The 13,037-nt window shown below is 47.1% G+C and overlaps 1 long non-coding RNA gene across 1 annotated transcript in view; it reads right to left on the bottom strand.

The window, feature by feature from the left end:
- Positions 1-13,037, bottom strand: part of LOC138580809 (uncharacterized) — a 203,101-nt gene that overhangs the window by 119,597 nt on the left and 70,467 nt on the right. The window lies entirely within an intron of this gene.

Raw genomic sequence — 13,037 nt, 5'->3', positions numbered from 1 at the left:
AATTTGTTAATGGCTCTTAACACCTGGCTTAATTGCAATGTCAATAGTTTGTCCTTGGGAGGTGATGGTCACGTTTTTTAACTACAAACATGACCATCACGACCCCAGGAACAGAGCTTTAGTATTGGAATGAACACAGGTGTCAGAGCGTGAGTAGTAAGCCTGGAACAGCAGTGGCAGCAGCTCCACCTGCAGCCGCCCAGAGAAAGAAAACTGCAGGCAGCAGCAGGTGGCAGCGCTGTGGTGTGTAGACGGCCACTTCAGTTTGCAGAGTGGCTGTGCTGGATGCAGCTTGTCCCGACTTGCTGTCGCCGGAGAGTCACACTACAGGGAACAAACCAAGTCGGGACAACCTGTGTCCCGCACAGCCACTCTGCAAACTGCGGGACAGAGTCCCCAAATAGGGGACAATCCCGCAAAATACGGGACAGTTGGCCACCCTAGGTATGGCAAGGGAAGGGCGGGAAAGCCAACAGCCATCAACCTTCGTGCCACTGATAACAATGCAGAGCATTCAGCCTAGGCAGACAGAGGGCCGCTCCCCGGCTCTCCTTGTGTCCCAGCCACTTTCTCAGACTGTTTCACACAAACTCACTCCCATACACTCGCATGGTGTCGAAGTCAGAGATTCTATGTGTACACACACACACACACCTCGCTCATAAACACTCTCGCTCTCATTCATACATACAGTTACACACCGTTGCAGGACGCCACACTTTGCACATGGGAGAGCAGGAGGGAGAGGGCACGCAGGGCTGTCTCTCTCAAGGCTTTGGCCAGTGCCTGCTGACTCCTGCCTGCAGGGAGCAATGGGAAGAGGTAAGAGTTGAGTTTGGGGCACTTCAGCCACAGCCTTGATCCATATGCAGCACTGTGGCCGCCAGACCTATCTCTGATGAGGCCCTGGCTGGCCTATGCTGAACAGGCCCATTGAGGCCTCCTTACCACCATAGCAGCTGCCCCAGCCTACCCTCAGTGAAGCCACCCAATCAAACCAGCATTAGCAAAGCCAATAGGTCTGACTTTCCAGATTTAGAGGGCAAGATAGAGTTTGAAAAAGCCTGCACCCCCCCCCCCCCCCCTCGGGACAAACATTGTTACTATCTCCATTTATGAAGTCAGACCTGTTAGTTTTGCCAAAGTGTGTTTGTCCTATGGTAGCTTTATCCTCTACATTTACAAACCCATGGCTAGACCTAAAACCACGACTTCTATGTGTAAAAACATAGTTTAAAATAAGTAAGTATTAGGCCCAGCTGGACAACAAACAGACAACTGGCAGCACTAAAGCCGGCCTGTTGGTGAGTGCTGCTTGCGTATTGGTACTTGCCTCAGTGGGATGTGAGTGTGTTCAGGGCGTCAGTGTCTTATGTATCAACTGTTAGATGTTTCGCCTGCCTCCAAACACGCTTGTGCCTGGCCCAGTTCTTACAGGAGTGCCCGCGTGGGTCTTCTGCCTGTGTGTGGGCCTGCCAGTGTGCCTGTTGGTACTCCTCCTGCCTGCCTGTGCTGCACATAGTGCCATTAGTGGGGCGTTTCTCCCTTCACGTGGCATATGATCGCAGCACCTGCACATGTGAGAGAATACCTCACCCATGGTAATGTGGAAATTACGGCAGGGAAATGAGTGCATTTTCGGGGCTTTTGAGGCTGCACATGGCACGCCATGGCAGCATTTGTGATCCTCTGCCTCACGTTTGGTGAGACCTTAGGCAATTGATGGCATTACTGCAGGTGTTAAGGTTGCACTTAGCATCTCCAAGGTTATATCTAAGATACAAGACGGCAGGAGTCACATGATGGAAATATGAGGCTGCATCCGGCATGTGATACCGGCACACGCAAGGCTAGGCCTTTCGCACAGTGGCTGTGTTTGCCAGGTATTATAATTAGCCCAGTTACCTGCACCGTTTGCGTACTTGCCAACCCTACAGATTCAGGCAGTAGGCTACTGCTTTTTAAGCAGTCCTACCGCCTACAGATTTCAGTGACAGATCCTCCTGCTTTTTACAGTGGCAGGTAATTTATGTGATTCTAAGGCAGGCTCCAGCACAGAGCATGCAACACATTAATTAGTCTGTCTATACAGTGGACTGGTAGGTGATTAATTTGATTGCACTCATACCAATCCACTGGCCTGACGGCTGCGTGCCTCAGTCCTGCACTCTTGCTGGTACAACCCTTAGGTGAACCAGCAGTGAAAGCAAGTGGCAGAGTGTAACACCATCACACAGGATCTGCCGACAATTTGGTGTTAGCATTCAGAATTATACATTTTTAACATTTCAACATCTTTCCATGTTGTGCTGTTTGTATGTTTTGTATTTTCCTGTGATGTCATTGTTATGGGAATTATTATTTTTCAAACTTGAAAAATTCTACATCGTTTTGGTCACAGAATGTTGGCAAGTATGCGTTTGGAGTACAGCGTTGCTGCAGCCCTCCCACCTGGAAAATGATGGCACTCCCTGGCCATCAGATGGCAACAGCCGGAAGTGTGTAAGTACCGGGTGTGGTGAAGTCTCTTGTCTTGCTCTTTGGTTCCCCAGAGGACTTGCGCAGGGCAGGGGGCCTCCCCAATACAGCAGATGATGGATCTGGGGGTGGTACTCGGAGATCTGCTGGTATCCCCAATTTAGTCCCTTCTCTAAGCATCATGGATACTACCAATTGGTGGCTGTGTAACAAGCATGTCACTTCTATGGATCATTGGCCCCTGACTTCCCCATAGGGAGTCGCTCTCTCTCCCACTTCGCCTTTCATGGGTCAGCCTATCTGGGTCCACTCCTTAATTTGGGGATATTAGGAATGACGATTTTCTTGTGCCGGTCATAGACACCCAGGCCAATTCTCTCATGCATTCGCTCTTCTCTCTCTCCTTTCCCTGATCTCACTACTCCTTCGGACTCACCCCCTTCTCTACTCTCACTTGCTCATCTCACTTCTCAGCCTTCTCTCACACCCTCCTGTCTACTTCCAATCCTCTCTTCCTTTCTGCCCCTCTCATGTCTGTAGCCTGTCCTCGCCTCTCTCCTCACCCCCTCTGCTCACCTCTCTCCTTGCCTTGTTAATACATTTTAATACAATACAATGTATATACATTTTCTGATGCTGCTTACTAATTGAACAAAGCAATACAAAATAAGTGCTCATTGGTCAATTAATATTAATCCCAACACAATACCACTATTACTAAAATAAAACACTTCTATCTAATCATGGCGATGATAAAGTCTTGGAAGACTGTGTTATCGCCAGTAACACCAAGTACTAATGTTTGTTTGACGTTGCAGGGGTAGCAACGCACACCAAAATGGTTACAATGTCAATAGCATTAGGTGTTTACGGCTCCACAGTCGGGTAACGCTAACATGAAGCAGATCCTTATTTGGTTCTAAAACACAGGAGTTCATGTTCTAGGAGCCGTAACGTAATTTTTATGCGTAATATTCTTTTGCAACAAGTTTAAGCATTAGATTTACATCAGAGCTCATTGCTGTTCGTTTGTATGGCAGAGAGGAGGCGTGGATGGTAAGTTAAGATTCTGCCTTGCCCTTCCACTCCACCATGCAAATACGCCAGCATTTGCACCAGCATGTATTTTCATGCTAACACAAATGCTGTGGATTATTATACAATCTGTCGGCTTTTTACATCAGCAAAAAACATGGGGATTCTGAATGAATCCACTGTAAATGCTGCCCGCCAATGCGTAAATTGAATGCAGCATTTCCTCATTTTGTATGGCGCAGTGCAAACTGATGGGGATCAAGCAAGTACTCCACCATTTTACACTTCCCTTTTGCACTCCACCATGCAAAAGTTGTAAAATTAGGCAAAGGGGACCTATATATTCCAAAGTGTAAACGTTACAGGTCCCCTCCGTCTAATTTACGCAGAACTCAAAATTGAGCTCCATTATGGCTACTCAGAAGACCTGGTTCCTTGCTCTATGCTGTATTATTATAGTCCCAGGGTAGCATTTTTTAGTGTAATATGGCCACCGTATGGGCACTTTAAATCCACATTGGGATTTTAATTAGATCTCCTATGTGGTTTTATTTTCGCTATTGATGGAGATCCTGACACTACCATAGTATTGATGTACCAGATTGTTTGTGTGCAGCCACTTCTGGGCCAATCAGAAGCTGTCAGGCTCGAGCCGCTCCCCCACATGAAGGCCCAGACAAAGGCCCCTGTCTGTCTCCGTCCAAAACTGGAAGGCACCCCTCCATGCTTCTGCATCTCTGATCCGCCCTTCAGCTCTCCTAGTTAAATCAACTTACTAACTCCCTGCATCCAAGATGATGAACAATGTGCCACCACACTGCCCCGGCTAGCACATCGGATCACCTACCATGCACAAAAACTCCACCTGGATGCCTATTGACTCTTGCCTCCTTTGGCTCATTGCATCACTATTAACTATGTCCTCCTCCAACTTGCAATGGTTACTTACTGCACATCACATTTTTAACCTGTTTCTGATGCCAACTTGTGCCTAACCCTTTCTAATGCAGCACAGCGCTGTTTGGCAAAGACAAATCCTGGTGTGCTTTTTAAATTGTTGCATTCGCCATTTTGTGCTGTTTTAGTACTTTTTGGCATAGTCAAATCTAGGTGTGCTTTTTTAAATTTTCTGAACATCCATTTTGTGCTATTTTAGTACTTTATGGCACAGGCAAATGTAGGTAGCTTTTTAAAATTGTCTCATCCTCCATTTTGTGCAGTTTTAGTACTTGTTGGCATAGTCAAATCAAGGAGTGCTTTTTTAAATTGTCGAATCCTCCATTTTGTGCTGTTTTAGTGCTTTTTGGCATAATCAAATCCAGGTGTGCTTTTTTAAATTGTCGCATCTTCCACTTTGTGCTGTTTTAGTGCTTTTTGGCATAGTCACATCGAGGTGTGCTTTTTTAAAATTGTCGCATCCTCCATTGTGTGCTATTTTAGTACTTTATGGCATTGTCAAATGTAGGTGGCTTTTTTAAATTGTCTATCCTCCATTTTGTGCGGTTTTAGTACTTTTGGCATAGTCAAATGTAGGTGTGCTTTTTTAAATCATTGCATCCACCATTTTCTGCTGTTTTAGTACTTGTTAGGATAGTCACATCTAGGTCTGCTTTTTAAAATTGTTGAATCCTCAATGTTGTGCTGTTTTAGTGCTTTGTGGCATAGTCAAATTTAGGTGTACTTTTATAAAATGTTGCATCCTCTATTTTGTGCTGGTTTAGTGCTTTTTGGAATAGGCAAATTTAGGTGTGCTTTTTAAATTACCTACTACCTCCATCTGCCAGGCCGCCTGGTGAGTTGTCTTGGGTCTGTGCAGTATCTACTCCTGTCTCTCACTACCCGCTCTACCTTCCTATATGGCTCTCTCCATCTGTCCTATCTACTCTAACTGCTATTCTATCACCTATCCTCCCTCTCTCACTAAGTCTGGAAGTAAAAAGTTCATAAAAGATCTCCTTGCTAGTGATCCTGGATTACCTATCGCAGACATCTATGTCAGCGCCACGTCCAAACATATTGTCATTTATATCCTCTTTTCCGTCCCCTCTCCAGACCTATGGACTCCACATCTAATTTCCACTATCTCACCTTCCTCTCCCTCACCCATTAATGGTTACACTAGATGGAAGTTCTCTTGGCTGGCTTCTCATCATCTAGGTGCATTATTAATGTTTATCACAATGGCACCATCATGGCCCAGGGTCCTCAACCCGATTTCCTCTGCTTTGACCAGTGCCTGCCATCTCTCATCAACTTCCTTCCTGCTCCTGCTATCCCTCCTTCTCTCTCAGCAACTCCTTCACTGCCTCTGACAGGTGTACCACTGCCTTGTACTGCTCCTCGGAAATTCTTTATGGTTGGTGACCAGCTTCCCTTAGCCACACTTCCTTCTACCTGATAGCTACAAGATCATCTCAAAGTCTTGCCCCAACCACTCTGGTGGTGGAGTAGCATTGATCTTCCCTAAGTGGGTCCCTTCTTCCCTCATACCCACCCAGACCTACTCCTCCTTTGGAAGCCTGGTCTGCAAACTTGGCATTTCTCCCACTTCCTCTTTGACCATTGCCACTATCTGCAGGCCCCCGGAGCATATCTCCTCTTTTCTTTCAGTATGGGCTGATTTCTCCTCCTCTTTTTGGACTTCCACCTCTAAGCTCCTCCTTCTGGGTGACTTCAACATCCACCTGGATTCTTCACTCATGACCTCCACTCTCTTTCGTGACTTCTGTAACCTCCCTCGCCCTCTCTATTCTCCCCTCCAGCCTGGTCTGACCACACTCTAATTTCCTCCCACCTGGGACCTCTCAGCCCTCTAACCAAACCTCCCCCAGCTCTGCTAGTTCATTTATGGACATCCGTCTGATGAAATGAGTGTCAGTTGCTGTATTTGCGTTCACCTCCTTCACCCCCTCCTCCAACTACTGACACAACTATTGACTCTGCTCGCAACAATCTAAATCTTGCTATCACTAACACTCTTGATATTCTTGCCTCTGTCATGAGTATCCATCTGAAACCTACCTCTAAGCATAACACTTGGTACGGCTCTGATCTAGCAGCCCTGAAACGCAAGTGCAGAGCTGCTGAACGGAAGTGGCAGACCTTGAGCTCATCCTCTGATAAACTGGCCTGTTGCCTTCTCCAAAGGCAATATTGTCTCTCCATTTGCTCCAAGAAGAGGGCTCACATCCAGGTCTGTGTCTCTGGAGCCTCTAACAACATGGTTTAACTCTTTAAAATCTGCAGGGAACTAGCTAATCCATCTGCAGTCTCTACCTGACCTCGAAACTCCCCGGCCCTCTGCACTGATCTGGCCACACACTTCAGTGCTAAAACTCAGGACATTCTGAATTCGCTCTCTTCCTCCATCCCCCTACCCCTATCCCTCTGCCACCCTCGGCACCTCCTCTTCCCACCTCCACTCTTTCCTCGTTCTCTCCTATCACATCGGACAAGGTCACTAGAGTTGTCCGCTCTATGAAGGTCTCCTCCAAACAGGTTCCCCCTGTTCTTCCAGAACTATTAAGGACGATATTGGCTCCCTTGCCCCTGCACTCACGGACTTCCGTAATCACTCTTTTGCCACAGGGTCTTTCCCCTCTTCCCTCAAGCACTCACTTGTGCGCCCCCTCCATAGAAAGCCTTCCATCGACCCTTCATGTCAGGCTAACTACGACCACGTCTCTCTTACTGCCTTCCTTGGGAATCTTCTGGAGAAGTTGGTCTTCCCCCATCTGACCCAGCACACTGAGCATGTTGGTTGCCTACACGACCATCAATCTGGATTCCGAGCATCCAGAGGAACGGAAACTGCTCTCCTGAACACCCCTGAAGAATTGCTTGCATCTCTTAATTCCATCTCACCTGCTGTTCTCATTCTACTCAATCTCTCCTCTGCTTTTGATATGGATAACCACTCCTTCCACATAAAACGGCTCCAAGACACCCTTGGTATCTCAGAGCGGGCACTGGACTACCTCACTGACCGTCCCTCCCAGGTTATCCTGTGTTCTTTCTCCTCGCCCCGCTCTATCTCCACCTGTGGCTTTGCCCAAGGCTCTAACCTTTCGCCTTGGCTCTTTAGCATCTATCTCGCCCCTCTTGCTCACCTTACCTCCACTTTCTCCCCGCACTTCCAGTGTTATGCAAATGACACCCAACTCTTTTTCAGACTACCCTCTGCATCTCTTTTGACTTCCTCTGTCATTCCTGATGGCTTGTCTGCCATCCAGTCCTGGTGTACCAACAATGATCTCTGTCTCAATGCCAGCAAGACTGAGATTCTTCCCAGAGGGACTCATGTTCCCCCTTTTATCCCTTTACTCTGGCCACCCTCAATGGGCTCTCCCCCCACTGCTGCCTCTGAAACCAGAAACCTGGGAATTATCTTCTACTCCTCTCTCTCTTTCATTCCTCACATCTTGGTCCTTGCCAAGTAGGCCCATTTCCAACTCTTCCTCCTCAGGGGCACCCTCCCTTTCGTCACTTTTTCCCAGAAGCTTAATGGGCCTCATTACACGGTAGGCGGTGGACCAAGGCGCTATTAGCATCCAAGGTTGGCGGGGCGGTAATTCCCCCTTGCCCCATTGCCCTTCCCCATTCCCATTTTTGCCCCATAGGGCATAATGGGAATGGGGAAGGTGCTAATTACGGTACCGCAAATTGCGGTATCGTAATTAGCACCCTGGTCCCTTTGCGGGTTGGTTTTTAACGCCTGCTAAAAAGCAGGCGTTAAAGTACCAACCCGCAAAGGGACCTCGTAATCAGGCGATAAGGGTTAACGGTCACTGGTACCCTTACCGGTGACCGTTAACCCTTACCGCCTACCGTGTAATGAGGCCCAATGTCTTCAGAGCTCTGGTACTCTCCAGGTTGGACTATTGTAACAGCCACTTCCGTAATCTACCTTCTTCTTCCCTTCGCCCCCTCCAGCTAATCCAGAATAGGGCTGTGAGATTTAGCCTTGGCCTCAAGCCCAGGGGCCAGATCTCTATGGCATTAAAACCTCACAACTTGCACCCGGCTGCTGCAAGGATCAAATTCATAGCCATCTGCATCATCCATGAAGCTGTCTGGGGCCAGGGACCCCTCTATCTGCAACTCTCTCTCACCAAATTCTCTCCTTCAGAACCCTCTGATCCTCCGGCTCCAACTCTCTGCTTGTCAAGCGCTTCTCTAAGCAGAGAGCGGGCGGCTGGTCCCTTTCCTCGGTTGGCTCCCCTCTCTGGAACAGCCTCCCCCTTTCTCACGGTCTTGAGCCGGATCGCCTCAAGTTCTGAAAACACCTAAAGACTCTCCTCTTCTCCTCCAGCTTCCGTATCTCCCTCCCATGCTAAACCCTGCAGTCACTGTGATTGGTGGCCTGGGCCCTTATGTGACCTTCTGGGTCCTGTCCCATTGTTCGATCTCCTGCAGCACCTCCCCCACTGCCCCTGACTCGTGCACTACTTGGACTGTGTTGTCTCACAGGCTGCACTTATTGTATTGCCTGGTGACCCCTCCTCCAACTAGTAGTCACTGCCTGGCACTTACCCCCTTCCCCTTTCGCTTCTCACTCTCTGCACTTGCACGATCTAAATGTTCACAAGGCCTAGTAGGACCGCTCCTATGTTTTGCTCACCTCTGTTATCATATTCCATGTAACAGTGCCCATGTATTTCCTGTGCTTTCGCATGGGCACTGCTCCTATGTCTCCAAGTCTCTGGACAGGTCGTAGACTTTTGCGTGCAATGTGTGGACTGTTGTGTTCATTGCTAGTTGCAGCCTCATTGCCCCCTGGAGTTCATAGGTCACAATGGGGTATATCAGCCTTCCTTCTTGCCTGCACTGGAAACAGTCTCTGCCTGGGAGAGGGCAGTGATGGGTTCAGTGAACATAATTGAAATCGGGCCTTATGTGGGGCCCAACAGAAACTGCAATGTATGTGCACAGTCATACTGGAAACGGAGGCTAAGTGGGTATACTGGAAATCAGCCATCATGTACCATCTGGGCACAACAGGAAAATAGCTATTATTTGCTAGGTGCGACCAAAATATTTTGACAATTGGGCATAATGAAAACTGGTTATGATGTATTAAGTAGGTTTGCTGAAAACAGCAATGATGTGCTTACTTGGCATGAAGTAAATTGATAATGATGTGCTAACTACACATACGGCCTGATTCGCAGAGCATTTTCGTATGGGATTGCACCATTATAAAACACTCTGTAAATCAGGCCCATAATGTAAACTGGTTCAGATGCGCTGGGTTAAATTAACATTCATAAAGAAACTGAATGAATGACATTTTTTACCAAAATATGTGATTCTCCTTATAATATAGCTTTATACACCTCCAGCGAGGGCCGTACCGTGCATTATGGGCCCTGAAGACCGAGGGCCTTTAACGAGGTATGAGGGACCATAACGCCTGGTACGGCCCTCGCTGCAGGTGTATAAAGCTATTAGAACACCCTCAATTTTTAATTAAAGTACAATAAATGAGAGATGTTTAATTGAAGTAGAAAACATTTCCAAATGATACATAGATGTTGCAGCCACATTGGGCCTCATTACAATACCGGCGGTAGCCGTGCCGGTATAACAGGCACGGCTGCCGCCGGTATCATTTTCTTTCCAGCGCCCAGGCATGGGCAGTTACCAGGTCATTACGGCCCTGCTGGACCCGGTAATTGCCCATTCCAGGGCGCCAGATAAAAATGCTCCCAATTCCCATTGAGCAATGGGGAGGCCGGATGCACCGGCACCATTCAAAATGGTACTGGTGCATCCGGCATGCTCTGCTCGCGGGTGCCGGCACGCCCGGCAGGCCAGTCCTGGCAGGCGGGAAGGCACCCACGAGCAGAACTCGTAGTTTACCGATACAGTAACAATGGTACCGGCAAGCTTACCGGTACCGTTGTTACTGTACCGGCAAACTTGGAATGAGGCCCATTGACTTATTGACTTAGTTGTGTTTTTTTATAGGCTGGTGAAAGGTGATTGGTGGGAGGAGTATGCCATTAAAGAGAAATCAGGTATGGGTATGCCTGCCCTGTCTTCTAATTAAGGTAATTTCAGGTGTGTGTTTTGTTTTCCACTACAGAAACGTAAGCATCCAATTATTCCACACCTAAATACAGTAGGAAAACATTTGCAAGGTGCCTCTGCACACACATTAACTTAGCGTGCTATCAACTTACATTTTTATGCCCTTGTTTTCTATTTCCCTTCCCATATTACATTGCAACAAGCAACGTGAGGAGGTGAGGGCAAGGTTCCATGTTACTTCATTGTGGCAAAAAAATGATACATGCCACGGTCCATATTATACCGAAATGAAGCTCTTCGTTCTCGGCTAATTTAACTTTTTTGAAACGCTTTCGTTTGCGAACAGAAAGCGGAAAGTGTTTCTTCCAGCTTCACCTCAGTGTGCGGGGCTACGTGGTACAATTTGGTCTTGCAATGTGTAATACAGAACGGAATGTTCCCTCTTTCCGTTCTGAAATTACACGGAGACCACTGCAGCAACTTTGCAGGCAATAATGGGCCACGGGAACAGGTAAGCACTTATTAAACTAATTGCGGGCTGTAATTAATCTGCAGGCTATACCAGTTTTTATAGCCCGCACAATGACCAATTACAAACGTCAATCACCCTGCAGGGTTTTCTAATGACACTTTCACTTCGATATAGATTTAGCATGCCATTTGCATTTTACTTTGGCTTAGGACAAATGGGGCAGAACATGGCATCGCATCAATTTTCGTGGCATTGCGTGACAGCCTGCATTCAGAGACAGTAGACTTTCCCCAACCAGGTGCCAAAATAATCTCAATCATTGATAACCTGCTTACAGTAGAAAGAAATTAATCTTGCATGCATGCAGAGGCACGTTCGGCAGTGTCATTTTGCATTTGTAGTGACACGTGGGTAGAAATATATCAAAGCTTTTGTCGAAGCAAAGGTAGGTTTGGAAGAGAAACATTGTACCAGCGAGTTGCTCAGTGAAGACAGCAGTGGTAATGCAGCTCAACTAGTTCAATATATGGTTCAATATTATATGGCCCTGCCAACCAGCGTGGAGGAGTAAGTTCTGCTTGTTTATTTGCATAGCCTGGAGTCTCAGACTTGGTGAATTGTGAGAAACAAATCGTTCCACTCCTCGCTAGCCAGTCCACTGAATAGAGTCTGTGTTAATCATGGACGGGTGATAAGATTCCTTTTAAATAAGCACAATAGTGGCGTTCTCGGGAATTTAAGGGCTCCCCTTATCAGCTTGAAGCATCGTTTGTTTGGTCCGCCAGTTTGGCGGTAATTAAAGTAATCAAGGACTAGTGAGGAAATTCTAAGAATGTATTTTTCCTACTAGAGAACATTGGGTCTCATTACAAGTTTGGCGGTGCAGGAAAAAATGGGTGGTAATTGGTGGTAACAGAATTACCACAGTTTGTACCGTGCCGCTAAACTACAGGTTTGACCTTAAAGTGGAGGATTTTCCTCCAGCATCATGCTGGAGGTAAACCCACCATAAAGGCCAGAATTACTGCCACCGGTACTCCTGCTGAAATCCCTATCGAGTCCTATAGACTCCAAAAATAAAAATGAACACCGCCCTATTACCAATTATAATCCCAGATAACCCCCAAGGTACCAAGTGGAGGCAACATTACCACCAAACTCGTACTGAGGCCCATTGTGTTTGTTTTGCTTGCACCAGAGCATGATATTCAAGGGGCATCGTTGCACTGAGATGGAGCTCAGATTTCCTGTAGCAACACACAATCCATTTGAAAATTGGTCACCTCACGTCTTCTACTCAGTTGCCATGTGAAGGGCTCCAAGACGTCACAATCTCTTCCTGGGTCGTCAACGTTCATGTCAGACCAACGGTGGATCTTGTAGAGTCATTGAACCATACTATTAAAAAGTACGTAGATGATTAATTTGCAAAGGTTTACTGAGGATGAGGAGAACTGTCCCACCACCACATTCCTTCAAAGACTACTTCTGGGCTACTGACAACAATGAGATCATCTGGTTTGGTAATCCAACCCAAACACCCTGCCTTTCACTGGCACAGTACAGAGGCCCACTGCCGCACAATCCATACAATTAATAAGATACATAACATTCATGTTTGACAACTCCTTTTCCTGCCCCCGGCCCAAATCAATGAGTTTGCACAAAAACCCCACTTTCAACTCTGCATACCACGAGATGCCTCAGTTAACTGAAAATGTCCAAACCTAAATTCTATCAAGAGTGAACTATTACCACTCCTCCTACATGGAACTGCACACAAACTTGAATGATGAGCTGCAATTATTCTAAATGAAGGCAGCTAGACTTATATTAACACTCAGACCATGGGACCGACCCCACCTGCCATGAAAGCTGTACAGTGGCTCCATGCAGAAGAAGGAATCATCCTCAAGATTCTTTATTGACCATCGTACCTCCGGCAGTTTCATCTCTGAATACTCCCTGCCCAATCGCCATTGTACCGGCATGTGGTCCCCCCACAGTCTCCTTTGGTTTC

The sequence above is a fragment of the Ambystoma mexicanum genome, chromosome 3p, assembly GCF_040938575.1.
Source record: "Ambystoma mexicanum isolate Mex_15411 chromosome 3p, UKY_AmexF1_1, whole genome shotgun sequence".
In the NCBI taxonomy this organism is placed as follows: Eukaryota; Metazoa; Chordata; class Amphibia; order Caudata; family Ambystomatidae; genus Ambystoma; species Ambystoma mexicanum.
Note: the sequence above shows the minus strand (reverse complement) of the source record. Positions and strands in the feature narration are given on the sequence as shown.